The following is a 9,720-nucleotide window of genomic DNA, read 5'->3' on the forward strand; positions in this document are numbered from 1 at the left end:
TAACTATTAAAAAGAAAATTAAAAGTCATTGGGCAGGGGCTTCCCTGGTGGCGCAGTGGTTGAGAATCTGCCTGCCAATGCAGGGGACACGGGCTCGAGCCCTGGTCTGGGAAGATCCCACATGCCGTGGAGCAACTGGGCCCGTGAGCCACAACTACTGAGCCTGCGCGTCTGGAGCCTGTGCTCCGCAACAAGAGAGGCCGCGACAGTGAGAGGCCCGCGCACCGCGATGAAGAGTGGCCCCCGCTTGCCGCAACTAGAGAAAGCCCTCGCACAGAAACGAAGACCCAACACAGCCAAAAATAAATAAATAAATAAATAAATTTATAGGGAAAAAAAAAAGCCATTGGGCAAACTCAGTGGGATAACGCACGCACTTTGGGGCTACAGAGGGGGCTGGTACAGCAGCAGTGGCTGTCAGCTTCTTATTATTTTGTTATTATTAAAATCACTTAACACAAAGCTTGACACATAGTGAGCGCTCAGTAAATGTCAGCTGGTATTTCCACAACTTTATTGTTCTTAAAGTCGTATAGTGCTACAGCACCTGGCCCAGGTAAGCTCTCAACAACTGTCCATTACTTTGTTACTGATTTTTGTCATGCCTGGCACATGCTAAGGGCTTAATAAATGTTTTATTTAAAAAAAAAAAAAAAAAAGAAAAGAAAACAGGTCCTTGGACAGCCCCCAGGAAGCACCAACATTCAGTATCTGAGTGCAGCAAGATGAAGCTGCAAACACATGAAGAAGAAGTAGCACAGGTGTAGACAGGAGACCAAGCAAGTGTGCAAGTGCTGAGGGGCTGGGAGGAGCATATTTTAAGAAGCATGTGGTCCACAGTGGCCAGGCTGCAGGGAAGGCAGGTGAGGAAGGACCAGGAAGGATTCACGGGGTTTAGCAGCCGTTTCAGGGTATGATGGACACCCAGTGACAGAGGACTGGGGTTGGGTGGGAAGGAGAAATGGAAGCCGTGGGTGTGAACAAGTTTTCACCAAATTTGGCTGTGAAGAACAGGGGATGGTTCTGGGAATAACAAACTCTGAGAGTGAAAACTAAAGTGGAGTGAGATAGAGACCCCCCTGGAGGAGAAGGTTAAAAACCAGAGCACCAAGTAAGGATGTCAGGATTCAGCATCAGGGGGCAACCATGGGTCTAGAGCCAAGGTGTCCCAGGATGAGGGGCGTGGCCAGGTGGAGGACGGAGCACGGCCAGGAGAAGCGATGAAGGACAGTATCGCAAGGAGGCACATGCCTCCTAAGGATCAAGGCGTGACTGGGGTTACAGGTGAGGCGCAGAGAGCATGGGACCCCACTTTGGATCCCTGTGGTCCAGGAACGCAGGAGGACAAGCTTCCCTGTGAGAGCCCGCGGGGACCTTGTCCTCAGGTAGAAGCAGGTTTCAGCTAAAGCCAAGAGGAGGAACACTCATTGGGAGAGATGGAACAGTGAGTAGCTTGCTGCTTTGCACACCCAGAAACTGGGTTCCTGAGGGCAGGTGGACCGGTGTGTGTAAGAGGAAAGTAACAGGAGGTGGCATGGAAAAGCCCAGAGCAATGAGCTCTGAGAAGCCTTCTGAATTTCCTTTGTGAAGGGCACAGATTGGGATGAAGACAAGGGTTTCCACATTCGCCACGGTGAAATCTCTACAGCTAGAGAATAAACACTTAACCCCAGTCACGAAAGCAAGTGCCATAGAGCAGAGTTCTTTGAGGATGTAGGTTTTAACATAAGATCACATGAGAATCTGGCATCTTGCTTGTGTCAGTTTCCTAGGGCTGCTGCAAAAAATTGCCACAAACTGGGTGGCCTTAAGACAACAGAACTATAAGGCCAAAAGTTCAAGATCAAGGTGTTGGCAGGGTTGGTAGCTTCTGGGGCTCTGGGGGAGAAGCTACGCCTGTCTCCAGGCATCTGGTGGCTTCAGCGATCTTGCGTGTTCCTGTCAGACCCAGATGATACCCAGGTTCGCTAATAAAGTAGGTGAGGGCTGCATCGACATTGTAACTCTGGGAGAACATCGAGTGGAAGTGGATTCCACATGACCTTATGAGACAAGGCAGCTGATAGAGAAGCCCTGGCTGATCTGGGGTGAGTTACCATGCCTCTCCTCGCATTGACACCACGTGGTTTAAAGTCATCCTCTGGAGATAGTAATTTCACATTTCTATGCAGGTTTCATTGCTGCTTCTAGATGTGTCCCCTCTGGAGCCCTTGTCCTTTTGTGAATTCCGTTTCCTCATCAGTGAAATGGGAAAGTAATGTCCCCTAACCTCGCTTCTCACTGCCCTGGACACTAGTCCCTGAAGAACCATTGCTGGACTCCTCAGAAGGAGCCTGGAACAAACGCTCTGTGTCAGCTTCATCCGAGAGATGGCAGAAGAGCATTTAGTAAAGATCCTGGTCCACAGTGTTCAGGGCAGTCACTCGTTCAGGGCGTGACATTCCAGAAGCAGCTCCCGGGTCTGTGGGTATGACTGAGGGGCCGCCTCAGAGAGAGAGCAGAAAAGGGGCTCCTGGCTCGGGACACAGCTTTTTGACTTGACTACCATCACTCGGCTTGAACCTAACTCTCTAATCACCAGTCGGAGTGATGCAGCTGCCCAGGCTCTCCCTCCATCATCTGACTAGCACCACAGCTTCCACTCCCTCCCCTCAATTCATCATGCACGCAGATGCCTGATTAATCCTCCAAACATATACATGAAGATCAAGTCATTCCTCCACTGGAAAATCTTCAGCATCTTGACCTGGTAATCACAACCCCAGAATCCAGTGACAATCTAATGTGTCAACTTTACCTTCTACAACTTGTGCATAGAGCCCTTCCCTGCAGCCAGCTAGCTAACTCAGGGCTGCCGAGTGCAGCTGTGCAGGTTCCGCACTGCACAACTAGGGTGGAGGTTTGCATACGGTAGAGTGTACAAGGTGAGTATTCACTGGTCACTCCCCTTCCACCACCACGCCCCACACCAAGGATGATTTATGCCTTTCTCGTTCCATACTTTATTTGCTGAATTTAATTTTTGTGGTTCTGTGGATATTTTTAATTTACAGAAAAAAAATATATAATCTAGCAAATGCTCCCACACTTCATCATCATACTCTATTATCAGGAATTAAACATTAATTATATTTGTTTTGATGTTTAAGAAGATGAATAAAATATCACGGATAGAGTCAAAGTCCATTTCTCCCCCAGCTTTGACTCCATTCCCCTCCTTTCCTCCCCAAAAGCAACCACTGTTGGGGATTTGGTGTGCATTTTTCCAATCTGCCTATTAATACCTTCCAAATATATGTATCTGTACACAACATTGGATCAGTCTGGGTTTGGTTGCATAGAGCAGAAAGCTCTCTGGCCAGTTTAAGCAGGAAATAAATGCATAATGATGTTAGGTTGTTCTCCTTGGATTAGGGAAGGAGGCTTGGAGGAACGATACCTCAATCACATCCTGAGCTGCTGTGGTGAGAAAAGCACGGCTCCACCTGGGAACAGACCCTCACTCGGGCCCTGACACCCGCTAGACCCTCTAAAAATGCTGTTCTGGAATCTAGACCTTCGTGTCACCACCCCATCAGCAAGGAGGGTGATGCAGGTGGCAGTCCTGTGTCACCAGCTTCCGATGCAGCATCTGAGGCAGGTGGATCTGATGGGCTGATTGACAGAAACCAAAGAACTTGCTCCAAGTCTGACGAGATGCTGTGGTTTGAGGGTTTCATTTTGTAAATTCTATTCGAAATCAAGAAAAGTAGGTAAGAAGAATGTGTGCAATCCACAACGGGCAAATGATACTAACCCAGCTGCTGATTCCAAGTGGATCTCCTCTCAAATCAGAGGGAATTGTATCTGATGAAATGCACTGGTTGAGTGCCTGAATTTCTAGAGCATGTCTTCCCTGGTGCTTAAGAACCTAGGCAGCCAAAGCTACCTTATTCAAGGATTCCAAATCTTAGTTATTTTTTCTCCTTCTAGGAGCTCATAGGCTTCTGATTCAACAAATATCTCCCTAGGATGAATATGAAATACTCTATCATATCAGATGTAATGGTAATTAGGGACCTAATGAAACCTGTTCTTTGTTTTTTTTTGTTTTTTTTTTAATAAATTTATTTATTTTATTTATTTATTTTTGGCTGTGTTGGGTCTTCGTTGCTGTGTGCGGGCTTTCTCCAGCTGCGGCGAGCGGGGGCCACTCCTCACTGCGGTGCGCAGGCCTCTCATTGCGGTGGCTTCTCCCGTTGTGGAGCACGGGCTCCAGGCGCATGGGCCTCAGCAGCCGTGGCACTTGGGCTCAGTAGTTGTGGCTCACAGGCTCCAGAGCGCAGGCTCAGCAGCCGTGGCGCATGAGCTCAGTTGCTCCGCGGCATGTGGGATCCTCCCGGACCAGGGCTCGAACCCGTGTCCCCTGCATTGGCAGGCGGATTCCCAACCACTGCGCCACCAGGGAAGCCCGAAACCTGTTCTTTGGAATGGCTTCGATCAATCAGACTCTGAAGACTTGGCCACCCCTCCCTAGCTTGCTAATCGGTAAATACGTGTTTTATATATGTTAGAGAGGGATGCAATTATGGGGAGTAGCCATCTCTTTATATACATTCTGGGAAAAAGCAGAAACCCAGAAAAGTCTTTTGCGGGGAGGCATATTGCAATATGCTCAGCCAAACTAGAGCGCATTCTATAGGAGATACAATCTGTCAAAAACTGCCATTTATGTTTCGAAACGCTCTTCAGATGCCCCAGTAATGAAGGGAGTACCCCACCCATGCCCCACTAACTGGGGCGGAGTCTGCGTTCCCCCAAAGCAATCACCATCAGCCCTTCGAGAGGCACAGGACTCCGCAGAGCCAGTCTCCTGCCTGCAGCTCCTTCCCCGCAATGTCTAGCTCCTCTGCTCTGCCAAAACCTGGGCTGGGAAAACCTTCAAAGCCAAAAACAAAAAAAAAAGAAACAAAATTAGCGAGAAGCACAGCTCTTGAAACTCTCAACTATTTTCTTGATCTACCAGGATCATCTTAAGTTGATACCATTTTAATATACAGGGTATTTTTTTAGATGCCAGAGGCCACCAGTATGTAAGTACCTGTGCCACAGGCTTAGGAAAGCCTTGCCTTAAAAATGGAGTTTGGGAAACCGATGATGGATAGGATTTTAGAACTTTTCAGCATTCAATAAAATGTTCCTTATGAGATACCAAAAAAAAAGAAAAAGCCACAGCCGCTTCCCAGCTGAGAAGGAGCTCTGTGCTCATAGCGCGTCTGAATATGAAGAAAGCCATTTGTGAAAAATAGCGCTGGGGCTTCCCTGGTGGCGCAGTGGTTGAGAATCTGCCTGCTAATTCAGGAGGCGCGGGTTCGAGCCCTGGTCTGGGAAGATCCCACATGCCGCGGAGCAACTGGGCCCGTGAACCACAACTACTGAGCCTGCGCATCTGGAGCCTGTGCTCCACAACAAGAGAGGCTGCGCTAGTGAGAGGCCCGCGCACCGCGATGAAGAGTGGTCCCCGCTCGCCGCAGCTGGAGAAAGCCCTCGCACAGAAACGAAGACCCGACACAGCCAAAAGTAAATTAATTAATTAATTAAAAAAAAAATAGCGCTGGCCAGAGTTGCCACGAAAGAAGCGGTAGTTGTTCCAGGAAAACAAGCTACCCTAGAGCACCTCGGGGTCATGCCTGCGAAGTATCCCGTCCGATTTGTGGAACAAATACGTGTAATTCCTTCGCTCCTCTTCTTTCAGCTGAAACCAGCAGTCAGCAGCCTCAGGACTCATGTCCTGCCTGTTTTATTTTGACTGTGGTAAAATATATATAACAAATACACGCAACATCTTAACCAATTTTCAGTGTACATTTCAGGGGCATTAAGTGCAGTCACATTGTTTTGCAATCGTCACCATCATCCGTCTCCAGAACTTTTGATCTTCCCCAGTTGAAACTCTGTCCCCACTGAGCAGATTTGTCATCCCCCAGCACCTGCAAACAACATCTGAGTTCCTGTCTCTCTGAACTTGACTCCTCTAGGTGCCCCACATAAGGGGAATCATACAGTATTCGTCCTTCTGTGACTGGCTTATGTCACAGAGCACTGTCTTCAAGGTTCATCCATGCTGTAGCAGGTGTCAGAACTTCCTTCCTTTTTAAGGCTGAATACTATTCCATTGTACGTATAGACCACATTTTGTTTATGCATTCATCTGTTGCTATTTATTCTTTGTGTCAGTAAGTAAGTCTAATGGGAACAGAAAATAAAGTGAGATCATTGAATCACACACACATGCAAGGAAAAAGAGAGCTCATTTTGCTTTATTTTGGACCAGCCTTGAGCATACACGGAAGAGTAAATTCCTTCCCCTGACCCACAAATATCTCTTCCATCTGCCTGTGGTTGATGCCAAAGGCATCAAAGTAGAAAATTATCTTTTTGTTCCCTGATGCACCTGAGACTAACGCATTAAAGTATCTCATCCTCTAATAGGCTGAAGCAGAGCGGCTCATGGGCTCCAGTGTTCCCTGTGACAGCTGTCTGAGCAGTGGTAATTGATTAGATGCGAGATATGATGGGAAGAGATGGGAGGGAAGATGAGGGAGAGTTCGAATCGTGGAGCTGTTCTTAGGAGAAAAGGACCTTAATGGAGGTTTCTGTCAAAGGAGCAGAAGGGCACAGATTACCTCTGAGGCTGTGGTTCCCGCAGGAAGGCAGAGAACAAAGGTGGTAAGAAAGAAGGAAGGATGGGTAAATGTCTGTCCCTCGGGAGCATGGGGTGAGGGAGTGAGGCACCCTAAGGGCACGTCTCATCTCTTCCCATAGATCCTTGTGTGAGCAGGACCCGCAGTTGAGCCACAAATAAATTTCCACCCAGAATACCCAAGAATCCCTAAGGAAATACAGCAACACGGTTTAAGCTTTTAAAATGCATATCCAAATAACATATAAATATATGTAAAGTAATGGAATCAGCTGTCAACTCATACATATAATTTTTTTTTAATCAGTCATCAATTTTATACACATCAGTGTATACATGTCAATCCCAATCGCCCAATTCAGCACACCACCATCCCCACCCCACCGCGGTTTTCCCCCCTTGGTGTCCATACGTTTGTTCTCTACATCTGTGTCTCAACTTCTGCCCTGCAAACCGGTTCATCTGTACCATTTTTCTAGGTTCCACATACATGCGTTAATATACAATATTTGTTTTTCTCTTTCTGACTTACTTCACTCTGTATGGCAGTCTCTAGATCCATTTATAGATAATTTTTATCTATAAAATGGGGAGGGTCAGTAGATTATGACTGTTTGGGATTTTAGGGGTGCATTTTAGCATTTCAGGCCAAGCTCCTGCTCCTGGGACACTTACCTTCGTGTCTTCACCTGGCCGGTCCCTTCCTGATGTTGAGACCTCAGGGGCCGTGTCACTCCTGAGAGAGTGCTTCCTTGACCAGCCCACCATCCTCTTGTAACCAACACAGCACTGGTGATTACAGATTTCCTTGTATATTAGTTTATTCAATTCCCTTTCTAGAAAGTGAGCCCCACGAGCACAAGACCCTTGCCCACCTGTACTGCAGTCTCCCCTCAGCACATCCCCCTGAACAGCGCCTGGCACACGGTAGGTGCTCAATAAATATTGGACGTAGTCTAGCAATTTTCCAGAGGGGCCAAGTGTCAGATGCAGAGGGTGATTCCCGCATGACTTATCTGGCAATGTTTTCTATACCTAGTAGAGCGTGGAGTGGACACGTGTGTCCACATCACACTCCTGCCTCTCAGCAATGAACACACCCCCCTGTCGTGCTCTGTGACCAACCACGGAATTGCTTTCAGCATCTCCTTTCGAGCAGGCACTACGTTGAGCTTTCTCGGTAGAGGGCGCCAGAGGGACACACAGAAGGAAGAGGCTCCCTGCTGTGTCCAGAGTAGAAGGGGTCGAGGTGTAGTTGTGAGGACTTCCAGGCCTGGGGGGTGGCAGCCCCAGGCATGGGTTCAGAACTCATCCCTCTGAGGTCTTGCAGCCTCGGCCTGGTGACAGCTTTTCTGCAGCCTTCTCCTGCTCTGAAGGGCTCCCAACCCATCACACCCACATCACCTGAGTTCCTGGGGGGTGTCCTACCACTCGCCCCGCAGCTCCAGACCAGCGCTGGCCTGGCCAAACAAGCAAACTTCATGCTGTCCAGTGGCTGAACCACGCCTTCTCCAATGAGATCTGAGCTCCTTCTGAGTCTGTCCTTTCTTGGTATTTCCTTATGTCTTATACTTACTCTTTTATCATCACTAGTATTACCCAGCAGGGCTTGCTGCCTGAAGTGCCTAAAAGACAGTATTATGGCACTGGCTTTTGAGAAAGGAAAGAGCCTTATTGAGAGGTGAACCGGCAAGGAGACAGTCGGCGGGGCTCAAATCTGTCCCCCTGATCCAGGGAGATGGGGTGAAATTTGGGGTGAAGTTTGAGGAGTTAGGGAAATTTCAAACTTGGAAGCTGACTGGCTAGTCTCAAATCAGTCCATGTAAGCTACTCAAGCTGCTGGAAGCCAGATTTTCCTTACTGAAGGACTTCTCACTTTGTAAGGTTCCAGTGGCAACATTTCTATTCTTTGAGTTCTATAGACTGAAGATTCTTGGTTCCAGGGTCATCCTGGAGACATGGTTTCCCATCTTGCACATGCGCAGTGCTGCCTCTGTAAAACAGCTCATGGTTTGATTAATCAATCAACTCATTTAAGGAGGCAAAACCAGTTTAAGCTGGTCAGTGTTTTACATGCTATTTCACTAGAAGTTCTTTATTTTAAACTTCCCCTGTTTCACCCACCATGTGGCCTCTGTCTCCTTGTTGGACTCAGACCTCTAACCACAATGGTTCTGCCCCGAAGTCCTGCTCTGGGAATGTCATTAAGTTGTTTTCTGCTGAGAGGGGCCACTCATTTGACCCCAGGACTGAGGTACTGACCCCAGGGTGGCCCACACATCAGCTAATAAGAGACAATGAGGGGCCTGAGTAACAAATGTTAATCAACTAAACAAATCAGTGCCTCTTTCTCTAGCATTTGGTGGGGAATACAAGTCAGCCTACCATTAAAGAAAGGTGAGTAATAATGGTAGCTTACCCTTATGAAGGATGACTACTACCAGACATCCCTCTAACCACCTCACTCGTATTAGCTAATTTAATCCTCACAACAATCCAGTGGTGTGGATTACTATTATCAGCTCCACTTCACAGATAACAAAACAGAGACCCAGAGAGGTAATGCAACTAGATCAAGCTCAACAGATCGTACGTGGCAGACTTAGGATGTGAATCCAAACTGTCTGGCTCAAGAGGCCCCATTCTTCATCATTTACATAAAATTAAAATAGGTACCCAGAAAACAAGAGCACACCTTTTAAAAAGATGACCTTCAAATTCAAAGAAACCCATGAAGCATATTACTAAAATGTGATTGCCTATGGAGGATGAGTGAATGGAAGTGGGCGGCATGAGGACAAAAAGAAATGAACACAAGAATGAATAAACATGCAAGTGTGTACATAGTTACCAAGCATGCAGTGGTGAGTGTGACTTACCCAACCCTGTATGTGTCGGTGCACTACCAATGCATGGGGTTCAAGATGGTGGTGACGGTGATGGTGTTCAAGCGATGGGGATGGTGTTGAAGGACCAAAGGCAACCGCAACCCAGAGCAGATGTGGCAGGAAGTATTCTGGCCTCGACGAAGTGTGGAT

At 47.6% G+C, this 9,720-nt stretch overlaps 1 long non-coding RNA gene across 1 annotated transcript; it reads right to left on the reverse strand.

Annotated features, from left to right (window-relative positions):
* Positions 1–1,565: 1,565 nt before the first annotated feature.
* LOC309659310 lies at positions 1,566–9,490 on the reverse strand. The gene is made up of 2 exons (XR_014262740.1): positions 4,458–9,490; positions 1,566–4,069 (listed from the first exon to the last, which is right to left on the reverse strand). It is a non-coding gene; the product is annotated as an uncharacterized lncRNA (long non-coding RNA).
* Between the last annotated feature and the right edge of the window lie 230 nt (positions 9,491–9,720).

The sequence above is a fragment of the Balaenoptera physalus genome (assembly GCF_965194825.1).
Source record: "Balaenoptera physalus genome assembly, chromosome: 4".
In the NCBI taxonomy this organism is placed as follows: domain Eukaryota; kingdom Metazoa; phylum Chordata; class Mammalia; order Artiodactyla; family Balaenopteridae; genus Balaenoptera; species Balaenoptera physalus.